We start from the raw sequence: 13,880 nt of genomic DNA, 5'->3' as shown, positions 1-13,880 counted from the left end.
GCGGGAGGCAGGATCAAGAAGAAGAGCAGTGCACACAAGAGGAATGACCGTTGGATGAAGATCTAACTCAGAAAATCGACTGAAACTAACGTTTGTTTTTCTCAATCGCTCGAGGAATGGGCGGTCTTATCTCTTACTCGTTTCAATTTTGTTTCTCACTGGCTCATGATCAAGACTACAATTGCACAAATACGAATTGTACAACTTTACGTATAAAAGTGTCCCATCTTTAATCTCAAGATCAAAGTTGCTACTCCCACTGATCCAAATTAATTGTCGCAGCTTTAGTATAGCTTTAGTTGTGACAATTAATATTGATTGAAGGGAGTGATGTTTTTCTTTGGAAATTGCTATGTTTTAGTTGTTTCAAACATTATTTCTCAATCAAGTTAAACCTTATTCCTCAACCTATCCAATGTCATACCATCAATACTACAATTGCACGAATACGTATATGTGGTTTTTTGGTATTATAATGTGCACATCTTTAATCCCCGGATCGAAGGTTTTCCTTTGCAAAAAGGAATTTCTAATATTTTTAAAATTATGCAACTACTAAATTAATAGTTAAAGGACCTAACTAAGTGGAGAATGTTATGAAATTAAACCCATTAAGCTACACGTTAAGGGCGGCCAACCAGCTATGCCACGTGGCGCAACCTGGTTGGCCGCGATGAGAAATCTTTTGGAATTTATTTTAGATGAAGGTGTGGATCATTTTTTAAATGTATTTTTTCTTTTTAGATGGAGGTGAGGACCTCGGTATTTTTTAAATGGAGGGTTATGCAAAGTGGCACTCGAGAGTAGGCTGCGGTGATATTTTTTTCTTTTTTACTTTTTTTTAGATGAAGGTGAGGAATTTTTTTTTTGAGATGTTTTTTAGACGGAGGCGAGGACTCTATCTAAGTTTTTAAATGGAAACATGCGCACAGTTTACTATCAAGCGGCGCCACGGGGTGACGCCCCAATCACTAGTTAGAGATTGAACGGCCCCTCCCCACATGCACACCCCTTCTTTCCACATGCACATGCACATGCATGCATTCACTAGAAGACAAAAAATGATGATATCCTAAATTCTTCTCATTTAGAAAATTTAAAATGTTTTCTAGCTCAAGCCCTCCTTGTTTGATCTTGAGAAACACCGTCTTCTTTCTTTCCGCCAGAGGATAACCTAACCGTCTTGCACCACTTCCGAATATGCTTGAGTAGCTTAAGCACACATTTAGTCCGCGAATTACATTGTCATCAACATCAAAATCACTAAGGCCTCATTTGGTAGCAAGGGATCCCGGGGGGATCCCCTGTAGGAGATATGCCCTAGAGGCAATAATAAATGATATTATTTATCTCCGAGTTCATAATTATGTTTATGTTCCATGCTATAACTGCAATGATTCTCGAGTCTGCAATATCCACGAGGCTCGGAGGAAGACTCATATGCACGTGTGGAATAATAAACGGTAAGAACTATTCCTAGTCTGGCCTCTAAGACTAGCTCAAGTGTTGCATGATGATTCTGTTTTCCTGGTCATGGGCATGTCTATGCCAGCAACTTTGAGGGCACAATGTTAAGAGAACATTTGTGTTGAATCGACCCGGATTGATGTTATGCTATGAGATTCATTCGTCACAAGTTTATTGGTACATAACACAGAGATGGTTAACGTTTGCATGATTCCTTAGACCATGAGAGTGTCGAGTTTCTTCATGCTTGCTTCATGAACTTTGGGGTTTGTTAAACGTCATCCGTAAATGGGTGGCTATTACGACGGCTTACGGGTTCATGGAAAAGTGTGTCAAGTAACTTGATAGCTCAAGATTGGGATTTGCTCCTCCGACGATGGAGAGATATCTCTGGGCCCTCTCGGTGTTACGGTATCCATCATCGTCGGGCAAAAGAGTTGTTCATAAAAACAACAATTGTTGTTAAGTATTATGAATAACATAAGGGCCATACTTCCATCATCGATGGGACGTATGTTATGAATATTGAGGGTAATATGATACATCCATAACACTGACGCTAAATGTCGCAAGACTAAAAGAATACCACACAAGTGTGGCACTACATTTGGTCACATTGGAGAAACCCGCATGGAAAATTCCATTATGATGGGTTTTGAAGTCTTTTTTATTTTGAATCATCTGACACTTGCAACTTTCCTCCGAAAAGTGAAGTGACTAAAATACCGTTCACAGGCCATAAGGAACGAACAACAAACTTATTAGTAATCATACATTTGATGTGTGTAGTCCGATAAGTGTTGTTAGTGGTGGATTTATTTATCTTCAGAAATGACTCAAGTAGATATATGGATATTTACTTGATGAGACGTAAGTCTGGATCTTTTGAAATCATTCGAAAGGTTCTCAAAAATGAAGTAGAAGTTATTGTAACAAGAAAATTATGTTTCTGCAATTTGATTGCACAAAGAAATATTTGAGTTACATGTTTAGCGAATGTCTGATGAGTTGTGAAAGGGGTTTCATAAACTTGCACCTTCCGGAACACCACTGCACGTGGAAAGTCCGTTGAGATGTAATCAAACCATTTATGACATGGTAAGGTCAAAGATGACATAAATAAATTTGCCATTATCCCTTTTGAAGTGATGCTTTAGAGACTGCGGCTTTTACACTGAAAAGAGCTACATCGGGTCTGTTGAAATGAAGCCATGGTATGGTACGCCCAACCATGTTATATCTTTTTTTAACATTTGGAATATGGGGCTTGTGTAAAAGGTTACAAACCTATTCCAAATCAGACAAGTGCTACTTTGTAGGTTATACCAAAATGTTGGGTATTCCTCCCTCACTATACCGAGGCAAATAGTTTTGCCGCGAAACGGTGTGCTTTGAAAGAGAATGGTTCTTTCTAAAAGGTGAGTGGGAGAATAGTGCAACTCGACGAGATAAACAGTATCTTCACCAGATCAAAGGAAAGAAACCTTGGAAGAAATTCCAGAGTTTCCTACTACGACTGATACAGAAGTCTCTACAATAAAATGTATGAACTTCGGTCGAACTTGCAGCTGAACCACGTAGGCAAGGCTCGTGCAAACCTCTCAGGTGCGCAAACGAGATATTGTTGTTAGACAACATTATACCTACGATACACAAGGAAGCGTTGATGGGCCCTGACTCCGGAATTGGCTAAATGCCAATACAACCCGAGTTAGTTTCCATATAAGTGATTCAAGATTAAAACCTTGATACACCTTTCGGAAGACTTAGAGTCTAACGAATATTTATGGAACTTAAAACTGATACGGATAAAATATTTTATCCATAAAGCTCGACTTGTTGAAATAATACGATGAGATTGTTTTCATCGTAGCGATGCTTAAAGTCGGTTCGGGTTGAACTAGCAATTAATACATATTTCAATCATGAGATATGAAACATGGATGATAAAAGGATTTCCATCTGATGGAAATGAAAGCTAGGACTTGTATATGATACAGTCCAAAGTAATTTGTCGATCCAGAGGATGCTAGTAGGTATGCAAACTTCAGAGTTCCAGCAATGGACAGAAGAGAGCAAAATGGAGTTGGAATCTTCGTGTTTTGATGAAATGGTCAAAGGGGTTTCGACTTCATCAATGGGTAACGAAGATGCTTGTAATTCAAGAAAGTAAGTGGGAGCGTAATAATATTTCTAAAAACCTTATGTGCTTGGCACATTGGTAATTGGAAATAAATTTCTTGACACAAATTAGGACTTCATTTGAAAATAGTTTTTCGATGAAGTGCTTAGGCTAAATAGCCTCAATATTAGGCATGATGATCTATGGAGATAGATTTACCTAATGGGGCTAAGCAATGAATACATATTGACAAGATGCTAAAACCTTTTAGCATTTAAAACGCCAAGGAGTGATTCTTGCCAAAGTCACATGGAAAGAGTTTTTGCAAGATTCGGTGTCCCAAAACACTGATGAGTAAAATACATGATGCAGATTCCACACACTTTTGTGTTTGGATTAATCATGTATTCCATGGTATGTAAAACAACCAGATATGTCCGATACTCCCAAGGTGTTGCGAGTATGGATACCAAAGTGATCAAATTACTGATCATGGGACAACAGTGAAAGATGTCACAGAGTACTAGAGTAAGTACTGATGACATGGTTTTCTGGCAAGCAGAGATCATGAAGAGTTCGTTGTAAAATGTTACATCGATAGAGTCTTCATCTTTTCTCCATGCGATTTTCGATTTAAAATAAGGGTTTTGTGTAACACACAATATGGTGGCACAGTTAGTTGGAATTTGTTCAAACTAGTTACTGTGGTGAATTCTATAACAAGGGCTAAGTATGTTGACGCTTTAGAAGCGACAAAGAAGATGTTGAATCATATAGTTCATTCATGAACTTAGTATAGTTCCAAGATGGCTTTTGACAATGGGACACTACTGCAGGTAGTTGCTCCATAACTCAGTCTGAGGAATCCAGGTTCGACCTGTGATTCACATACATACAAAGCCAAGTCCACACAAAATATGAATTTTGTGAAAACGTGAAAACGCGAAAACGCGAGGACATGCAAAGATACGCACGGAACTGAAGTCGTCAGATCCGTTGGACATCAGGCTATACCACAAGCGAAGCATATTTACACCGGTGTGCCACAGGTGTGAAGTGCATTAGCATAAGCTAGATTATTGACTCTAGTGCAAGTGGGAGTCTGTAGGAGATATGCCCTAGAGGCAATAATAAATGATATTATTTATCTCCGAGTTCATAATTATGTTTATGTTCCATGCTATAACTGCAATGATTCTCGAGTCTGCAACATCCACGAGGCTCGGAGGAAGACTCATATGCACGTGTGGAATAATAAAAGGTAAGAACTATTCCTAGTCTGGCCTCTAAGACTAGCTCAAGTGTTGCATGATGATTCTGTTTTCCTGGTCATGGGCATGTCTATGCCAGCAACTTTGAGGGCACAATGTTAAGAGAACATTTGTGTTGAATCGACCCGGATTGATGTTATGCTATGAGATTCATTCGTCACAAGTTTATTGGTACATAACACAGAGATGGTTAACGTTTGCATGATTCCTTAGACCATGAGAGTGTCGAGTTTCTTCATGCTTGCTTCATGAACTTTGGGGTTTGTTAAACGTCATCCGTAAATGGGTGGCTATTACGACGGCTTACGGGTTCATGGAAAAGTGTGTCAAGTAACTTGATAGCTCAAGATTGGGATTTGCTCCTCCGACGATGGAGAGATATCTTTGGGCCCTCTCGGTGTTACGGTATCCATCATCGTCTGGCCAGACACTTTGTGATTTGATCACGGGGATGCCGGAACACGATAACGAGAAAAGAGAACAATACCGGTAACGAGGTAACTAGCATAGTGGACAAGTTGTTGATCCACGGGAATGCCAACATGTCTCACCTCGGGTATTTGTAACATATCGCGAAGCAACAGGAATAGCACACGGCAACTGCAGGTTCACTCGAATATTTATTCGTGTGGGTATAGGGGTCAATATGGGTGTCCACGGCTCTGATGTTGATCATTGATCGGAAGGGGTTCCGGGTCATGTCTATACTTCACCGAACCTATAGGGTCACACGCTTAAGGGTCATCTATCTGCTGAATACTAGACAGGGAGTCTGAGAGAAAATCACCGAAAAAGTTTCGGACACCGAAAAGTTTCGGACAGCAGAATCGTACCGCAGAGAGAGGTCATCGGATAAGTTTCGATGATACCGAAAAGTTGTTTCGGGATACACCATTAAGTCAAATTGGTTTCGGCACATGCCTGATAATTCTTGGAGGGTGCCAGAATCATTCTGGAAGCTTTTTGGAATTTTCTGAGATAAAACCGGAAATGTTCCGGAGCTGCCGGAGCCACTTCAGATGCGTTTCGCAGATGAAAACCACTAAACCGGAATTGTTTCGGAACGCGTTGAAAATCATTTTAGTGGGTACTGGAAATGTTCTTAGCCCACATAAATATTTTCAGTTCGATCAGACGCTGAAAAATGTCATCGTGAATAGTGAAAATCAGCTTTATGGTTACTTTATGGAAAGCCACCTTTTGGGGCTTTGCTCCAAAAGATCTTGGGGATGACATGGATGGATAGGAGCCATTTTTTGGGCCCCTCATGGGGGTGTGGCCGGCCACATGGGGTATCCCCCCTTGGGGACCCTCTTGTTCCTTGGTTTCACTCCTAGGTCCTTGTGGAAGGACTTCATTCATGTGCATTTTGGGTTTTTTGTGAAACTACCCTACCCCCTTGGGATTTCCTATAAATAGAGGTGGAGGGGCAGCCCTCCACACTCATCCCTTGCTCTCATACACATGCCATGCATTATCTGGCTTCTTCTCTCCCTCCCACGAAAAGAGTTTCGTAGAGCCGTAAGGCTGTCTGGGTTCCGGCAGGAACTAGTTCTGGACGGCGAAGCCCTGCCGGATAGATGACACCGTATGTGTGCAACTCTATAGAGAGATCGTAGTTTCAGTCTTAGTTCGTGAGTGCCTCCCAAAGGGCTGTCCGTGTGACCGTCCGAGTTTCGAAGGTCCTCCCGAAGGGCTGTCCGCGACACCGTCCGGGGGGCTGTTCGACCGCCTCCCGGAGGGCTGTCTGAGGAGCAGATGAGGGTATACATCTTCGCGGTTGGGAGATTGTAAATCCTAGCTGCGGGGATCTGCACCGCCGATCGTCATCGACTCTACTTCCCGCTGCGCTACGAGTTGGTAACGAAAAAGATCAAACCATGTATGCAGTCTCCATAGTGGTCCTGGGCTGGTGCGTAGGTCGGAAAATTTTTGTTTTCTGCTGCGTTCCCCTACATCCCCGCCATCTCCCTGGGCGTGGAAACCACGATTGAATTGTGCCCCGGTTTTTCTGGAGGGCCATTTGGTGCCATCGGGCAGGGACTTTTCCATCCCCGATCCACTTCTTTTCCCTGGGCAGAAAATCACGGCTACTTGACGTCCGGAGAATTCAACTCCTCCCCGCCGCCTCGGCTGCTCCACCTCGTCCCCTGCTCCCCTGCCTCCTTTCTACACCAAATGACAACAGAAATTACCCCCATGTGTTGGAAGGGATCCCATTTGCCATGAAAATTTCCCCCGATGGGGCTTTGCTACCCTGGTCCCTGGGTATGGTGCCTGTGCAACCAAACGAGCCCTAAGGGAGGGAAATACCCTTTCACCGTCAGATCATGATCGAACGAATGACAATTTTCATGCGCAACTTGACAACTTTTCTAATATTTTTTTGCGCTACATGGCAACTTTCGCCTCAGAAAATCATACAAAGTTGCCATGAGAACTTTAGTTGGTGTGGTATGACAATTTTGGGGTGTTTGTCGGGAAAACACTCCTAGCTGACGTTCGCTAGATAGCGTTTCCCTGTATCAAACATCATTTAACATGATAAACTAAGAGATGTATTCCGAAAAATGCATACATATGCACATACCAAGAGCATGACCATGAATATGTTTTTCCCATCAAAGAAATGCCGCACAACAAGAATAGAGCATCCACGGTTGTATATGTAGTCATAGGCTTGTAGATTACATTTCAATTTTTTATTGAAAAATAAGATTATGTTTCATGATAATTCAAAACGATGGCCGAAGTCATTTGCACCCGGTGAACAGTAAAATAAAAAAGTAGAATAATTTAAAAGGTCGATGTTTTTTCACCCGACATGCTCAAATGCATGATGTCTGTGCAAAATTTCATGGTGTTTGAACATTCGAGAAGCTAATGGCAAAAAAGACAAAATCAACTTTGAACAATGTTCTTTTTGAAATGTTTGTCAACACTCCGAATTTGTTTACTACGAGCTCCTCAAATATCTAAACTTCACCAATTGATTGACTGAAAGCGCGCGCCCTAAGAGCATCTCCAGCCGTTGGCCCCCCAGGCGGCGATTTTACGCGCCCCCGGAGGCGAATCAGCGCTAAAATCGGCGTGGGGGCGAGCGGGTTCCCAGCCGCTCGCCCCAGGGTCGCCCCAGACGTGTTTTTTTATTTAAAAAATCTGAATTCGGCAAAGATCGGCTAAAATACGGCAAACTTGGCATTCATATTCAACATGTTTGGCCGTTTACATAAACTATTTTAAAAAAGGCATCTACGGGGCGAAAATTCGATCAGCACGGCTAAGTCGCCGACGACGACGCCGTCGGCGGCGGCCTTCTCCTTCTTGATGGCTCGGCCGCCCCTGCTGGACCCCTGCCCGGCGTATCCATGGCGGACCGGCGATGGCGGCTGTAAGGGCATTTTTATCCCTTAGTTGGTTTTGGTGATTGATGACAATACGTTTGCGGACTAATCATGTGCATCGAATATTTCAGATATATTGACTAGGCACAAGATGATTTGGTTCCCCTCGAAGGCTATGGAAGACGGCGTTTCTCTTTGTTTCTTTTCGGTGGTATTGAGTCGTAGGGAAGCCGTACTATTAAGAGGGGGTCCGCGTTGGAAAGGTTGGGTGGATTCATCACGTACACATCTTCCTTTGCACCTCCTTTCCTCTAGCCTTTGGAGCATCCTATGTTTCCTTGTCTATGCAAATATTGCTCTTGCTTGCTGAACTAGGGCGTGCGGTAGTACTGCTCCTTAGAGCGGTAGTACCGCAGGACCTTGCGGTAGTACCGCCCGCTGGCGCGGTAGTACCGCAAGGGCCCACGGTAGTACCGCTTCTAATAAGCGGTAGTACTGTGGCCGTAGTCCAGATATTGCCACCATCTCCTTAGTGGGCAGCACCCGTCACGGTAGTACCGCGCACAGGGCGCGGTAGTACCGTGGTATCTGGCTTAGTTCCGCAAGTACGCGGCAATAAGGGGCGGATGTAATTTTTTTACATCCGCGCCTCGCGCGGTAGTACCGCTGCTGGCTTACGGTACTACCGCGTCAGGTTTTTGCATCGACTCCAACTCTGCGGAAGTAGCCACGGATGTAATCTTTTATATTCGTGCCTTTCCATCTCTGGACAGCCCCTGCCTTGCGGTAGTACTGCAAGGGGGGCGATAGTACCGCGCCAGCAGTACTACCGCCCTCTGCTTTAGTGCATTTTGGGCTGTTCTGCTCTCTATTGCGTGGGCGGTAGTACCGCGGGGCCCTGCGGTAGTACCGCGCCTCTGGTACGGTATTACCGCGTTGTGCAGGCTGAGTTGGTGGATAACGGTTGGATTTGTTCTTCCACTATATAAGGGGTGTCTTCTTCCTCTAGTTGACCACCTCTTCCACCTCCAAGCTCCATTGTTGCTCCAAGCTTCATTTTCGCCCGATCTCCTTCCCTAGCCAATCAAACTTGTTGAATCTCTAGGGATTGGTTGAGAAGGCCCCGATCTACACTTCCACCAAGAGAAATTTGAATCCCCCCCACTAATCCCTTGTGGATCTTGTTACTCTTGGGTGTTTGAGCACCCTAGACGGTTGAGGTCACCGCGGAGCCATAGTCCATTGTGGTGAAGCTTCGTGGTGTTGTTGGGAGCCTCCAATTAAGTTGTGGAGATTGCCCCAACCTTGTTTGTAAAGGTTCGGTCGCCGCCTCCAAGGGCACCAATAGTGGAATCACGGCATCTCGCATTGTGTTAGGGCGTGAGGAGAATACGGTGGCCCTAGTGGCTCCTTGGGGAGCATTGTGCCTCCACACCGCTCCAACGGAGACGTACTTCCCTTCTAAGGGGAGGAAGTTCGGTAACACATCCTCGTCTTCACCGGCTCCACTCTTGGTTATCTCGTGCCTTTATTTGTGCAAACTTTTTGTGTTATATCTCTTGCTTGCATGTGTGCTTGTTGTTGTTGCATCATATAGGTTGCTCACCTAGTTGCATATCTAGACAACCTACTTTGATGCAAAGTTTAAATTGGTAAAGAAAAGCTAAAAATTGTTAGTTGCCTATTCATCCCCCTCTAGTCAACTATATCGATCCGTTCAGCGGCGCGTCATCGTTGTCGTCGCTGTCGTCGAGGACGACGATGCCTCCCTCGTCCCGGCCACGGCGACGAGCTTCGAACCGCGCTAAGGCGGCGCACTGGCGCTCCCTCTCCGTCTGCAACCAGTCATCGCGCACCCATTTGAGGGCCGCTTCGTCGTCGAGCGCCTCCTCCTTGACGCCGCCGGCGAGCCCGGGCTCCGTCTTCACGACGGGGAGCCCCGGCTCCGGCTTGACGGCAGCGAGCCCCGGCTTCGTCTTCGGCTTGACGAAACGCGGAGGCGCCGAGCAGGAGGTACGCCGGCCGCCCTCGTTGATGACGATGCCAGCGCTGCGGGTGCGCCGGCCGAGCGGCGTCTCCGCGGCGGTCTTTGCCTTGACGCCGAAGAGCGCCGGCGAGCCGAAGGAGTGGGAGGAGGAGCGGGAGGAGGAGGAAGAATGGGAGGAGGAGGAGGCGGCGAACCTCCTGGGCACCCACGGCCCGACGCTCCGGCGGGGGGCCGACACGAACGCCGCGGCGGGGTACGCCAGTGGCGGGTTGTTGCCGCCCTCGAGGTGTGCTATCACCTCGTGCAGGGTGCGGCCGGGGACACCCCACCAAACGCGGCGCCCGTCGCTGTGTTTGAGGCCGCCGACCACCGGCACCCCGTTCGTGGACGCCAGCCGTTGTGCCTGCCGCCACTGGAAGTAGTCCGTCCACGCCGCGTGGTTGTCGGCGGCGTACTGGGGGAGGGCGCGCTGCTCCTCCGACAGGGACGACCGCACGCGGTCGACCTCGACGGCGAAGAGGCCGGGGCGCGCGTCGACGTCGGCACCAGGGGGATGGGGACGCCGCCGTTGCTGAGCTTCCACCCCGTCGGCCCGGCGCGCATGTCCGGCGGCGCCGGGATGTTCGCCTCGAAGAGGAGCCACGACTCGCACTCTTGGAGCGTGCCTGGAAGAAGGTGAAGGGGAGAGCGGCAGAGCTCGGCGGCGGAAGGGAGGGACGGCGGCTGGTTTGCGCTCGGCGGACTCGGGCTGGTGTGGCCAGCGGCGAGGGAAGCCTCTGTTTATATAGCCCCAGGCCGAGTGAACGCGTGGCGGAAGGGGAGGCATCGCCGCGCCAGCCAGCCCGTGACACGCCGCCCGTGAGGAATCAATGACAAGGATGACCGGCGGTAGCCTTGCCATTGATTCCCCGTGGGAAACCGAGGCGTTCGCGGGAAGACGAGGCGCGTGCCGCTGACTCGGCGGGCCCGCCGCGCTTTCGCGCCAAAACCCCTCGCCCCGGCGCCCCCAGCGTGCCGGGTTCGGCCTGGGGCCGCCGCGCCGATTTCGGCACAAGCCGGTGAAAAACGGGTTCCTGAGAACGCGACTGGGCCGATTTATAGGTGTTGGCGCGACAAAAACGTCTGAGAAGGACCCGTTAGGGCCGCGGCTGGAGATGGTCTAAGCTGCAGCAGACCGGCAGTCAACAGCATCGTCAGGCACAAAATCATTGTCACACACGCTATTTCGCTAGTGTAATAAGTTACGCAGAAATATAAGAGTCAGTAGATTTTTGGCTTACACTGCTGTCACGCTGTGAGTCCGTGAGGCTGTGCATGACCGTCGTCGTCACCCAATGTCGTGAAACCGAAGACCATACCTGAACACGCGGGAGCCATTTGCTTTTTCGGCAGCCTGGCAACGATCAGCGTCACTTGGCGCGCTCTTAACTATTCGTCACGTGTCGTGCTCTGGGCGTTCCTTCCGAATTTTTTTCTGGACGCGTTTTTGGCTATTTAAATGGTTTTTCCTGTTTTTTTATGTTTTGGTTTTTCACCGGTCTTTCTTAGCTTTTCGATAAAAAAATAGAATTTTTTTTATGAAAGAACGTGTTTTTTTCCTTTCGCAATAGTCACGGTTTTGCTTCTACGAGAGGCACGGATGTGCTTTCGCGAGAGTCACGGCCGTGCCTCTCGCAAAGGAAAAAAATGCGTTTTTCGTTTTTTTTTTCTTTCGCGAGTCACGGTTTTGCTTCCGCGAGAGGCATGGTTGTGCTTTCGCGAGAGTCACGGCCGTGCCTCTCGGAAACGAAAGAAATGTATTTTCTGTTTTTTTTCATTCACGAGAGGCACGAGTGTGCTTTCGCGAGAGTCACGGCCGTGCCTCTCGGAAAGGGAAAGAAAACAAGTTTTCTGTTTTTTTCCTTTCGCGAGAGGCACGGGTGTGCTTTCGCGAGAGTCATGGCCGTGCCTCCTCGGAAACGAAAAAAAACGCGTTTTCTCTTTTTTTCCTTCCACGAGATTCACGGTTTTGCTTCCGCGAGATGCACAGTTATGATTTCGTGAGAGGCACGGACGTACCTCTTTCGGAAAGGAAAAAAACTATGCTCCCGGTTCGGTTTTTTCGTTCGGTATTTTCGTGAAAAAAAAGTTCATCAAAACCTATCAACATGAGATCTAGTTTTGAGGATCTCGATGCGAGAAATCCAACGGTGAAAGCGGTTTGAGATTTGGACGCACGGTTTGAGAGATAAAACATTTTGAATAAACAGATTTACGAAAAAAGAAAAAATTTCAAGTTGCGACAAGTAGCGCGGGAGTTGAAATGATCTTTGCAACGAGTATTTCTTAACTAGTGATTTCGCGAACACGTACATGTATGTAGAAGTTGCGCTTCGTGGGCTGCACACCTTGAAAGTTTTTTTTTCAGAGAAACTTCAGAGCAATTTTTTTTGTTGAGAAAAAGTTCAAAACGTGTCACTGTTGGGCTATGGCACGACGATGGGGCTTTAGGCCCAAACATATCTGCAAGCAACGGCCCCTCTCCGACGCTTTTCTGTTACATTTGGGAAAAGCTCCGTTCCCTAAAAAAAATGACATAAAATTGGGAAAGCTTCTGTCTGGTCTCGCCGCCGGCCGGATGCCTCGTCTTCCGGCCGGCGGGGCTGGCCCACCGCGCACGGTTCCAGTGCGCTCCAGGCACCGAGATCGGCCAGTTCTGCGCCCTCCTGTCCCGCGTCGATTCGTGGCATCAGGAGCATAAGCAGGGCCAGCCGAAGGAGGACCTTCCCCCGCCACCGGCGAAGCTCCGGGCAGCTACGAGGAAGCGCTGCGGCCAGATCCGTACCGCAGAAGGACATTGCCGAGGTATACGACGGTGCTACCGCGCTGAGGCTGCGAATGGTGCTGTGTCTACATCCTTTGACAATGCTGATGTGGTAAATGGCCGTCAGACCGTGGGAAACAACAAGTGTTGTTCCCGTTTTCAGTTAGTGCATATGCAAATTGGACTCTCATGTTGTTCTGTTCTGTTTTGACATTTACAGGAGAGCGGGACGGGTGTATTAGTGGCGGAGCAGGTGGATGAGTATGTAGATACTGAGGATGAGATGCCAATCAGTGGAGACAGAGAAGGGCACTGAGGCCACGGGTGTCTCTGCTGGTTCGGGTCCAGGCAGTGGTTCTTCATCATCCAGTGGTAAAACTTCCTACAATGTTTCCCATTTGACTCTGTTTACAGGTTCAGGGTCAGGGAGCTGTGGGGACAGCACCTCAGAAGCTGGCAATGCTCGTTCTCTAGTGTAGAGGAGGTCGTTCTAACAGTAGGATTTGAGTAGGTGGATGATGTGATTACTTATTTCTGGGATGTGCATGTCGGCTTGGATTTAGTTTAGCTAGTTCCTAGTGGATGGATGGTTTTGTGGGTAATCTCATAGCTCAGCTCGACTATGTCTATATAAGTGAAAAGTGGAGGGTACTGAGGCATGTGGTAGTTCATTGGGCCTTCTGATTTGAATGTGGCTTTTGTATTGATGTGTTTTAATATATGCTTATGGGCGACGTACCTATGGCATCAGAGTAAGAAAATGTTGAAATCCTAGTTATCATCTTTCTCTGGTGACTTAATACTGATATGAGAATGGTTTAATCTTTTCTCGGAGCTATATGCATGATAAAAATTTCAGTAGCCATACAAACCTGAGTTGATTGGG

At 47.1% G+C, this 13,880-nt stretch overlaps 1 long non-coding RNA gene across 1 annotated transcript; it reads left to right on the top strand.

The window, feature by feature from the left end:
• Positions 1-12,751: 12,751 nt before the first annotated feature.
• On the top strand, positions 12,752-13,777 carry LOC120973742 (uncharacterized). Its single transcript, XR_005769110.2, has 2 exons — positions 12,752-13,106; positions 13,215-13,777. It is a non-coding gene; the product is annotated as an uncharacterized lncRNA (long non-coding RNA).
• Positions 13,778-13,880: the final 103 nt, after the last annotated feature.

This window comes from Aegilops tauschii, chromosome 2 (assembly GCF_002575655.3).
Source record: "Aegilops tauschii subsp. strangulata cultivar AL8/78 chromosome 2, Aet v6.0, whole genome shotgun sequence".
Taxonomy (NCBI): Eukaryota; Viridiplantae; Streptophyta; class Magnoliopsida; order Poales; family Poaceae; genus Aegilops; species Aegilops tauschii.
This window is presented reverse-complemented; position numbering and strand designations above follow the sequence as displayed.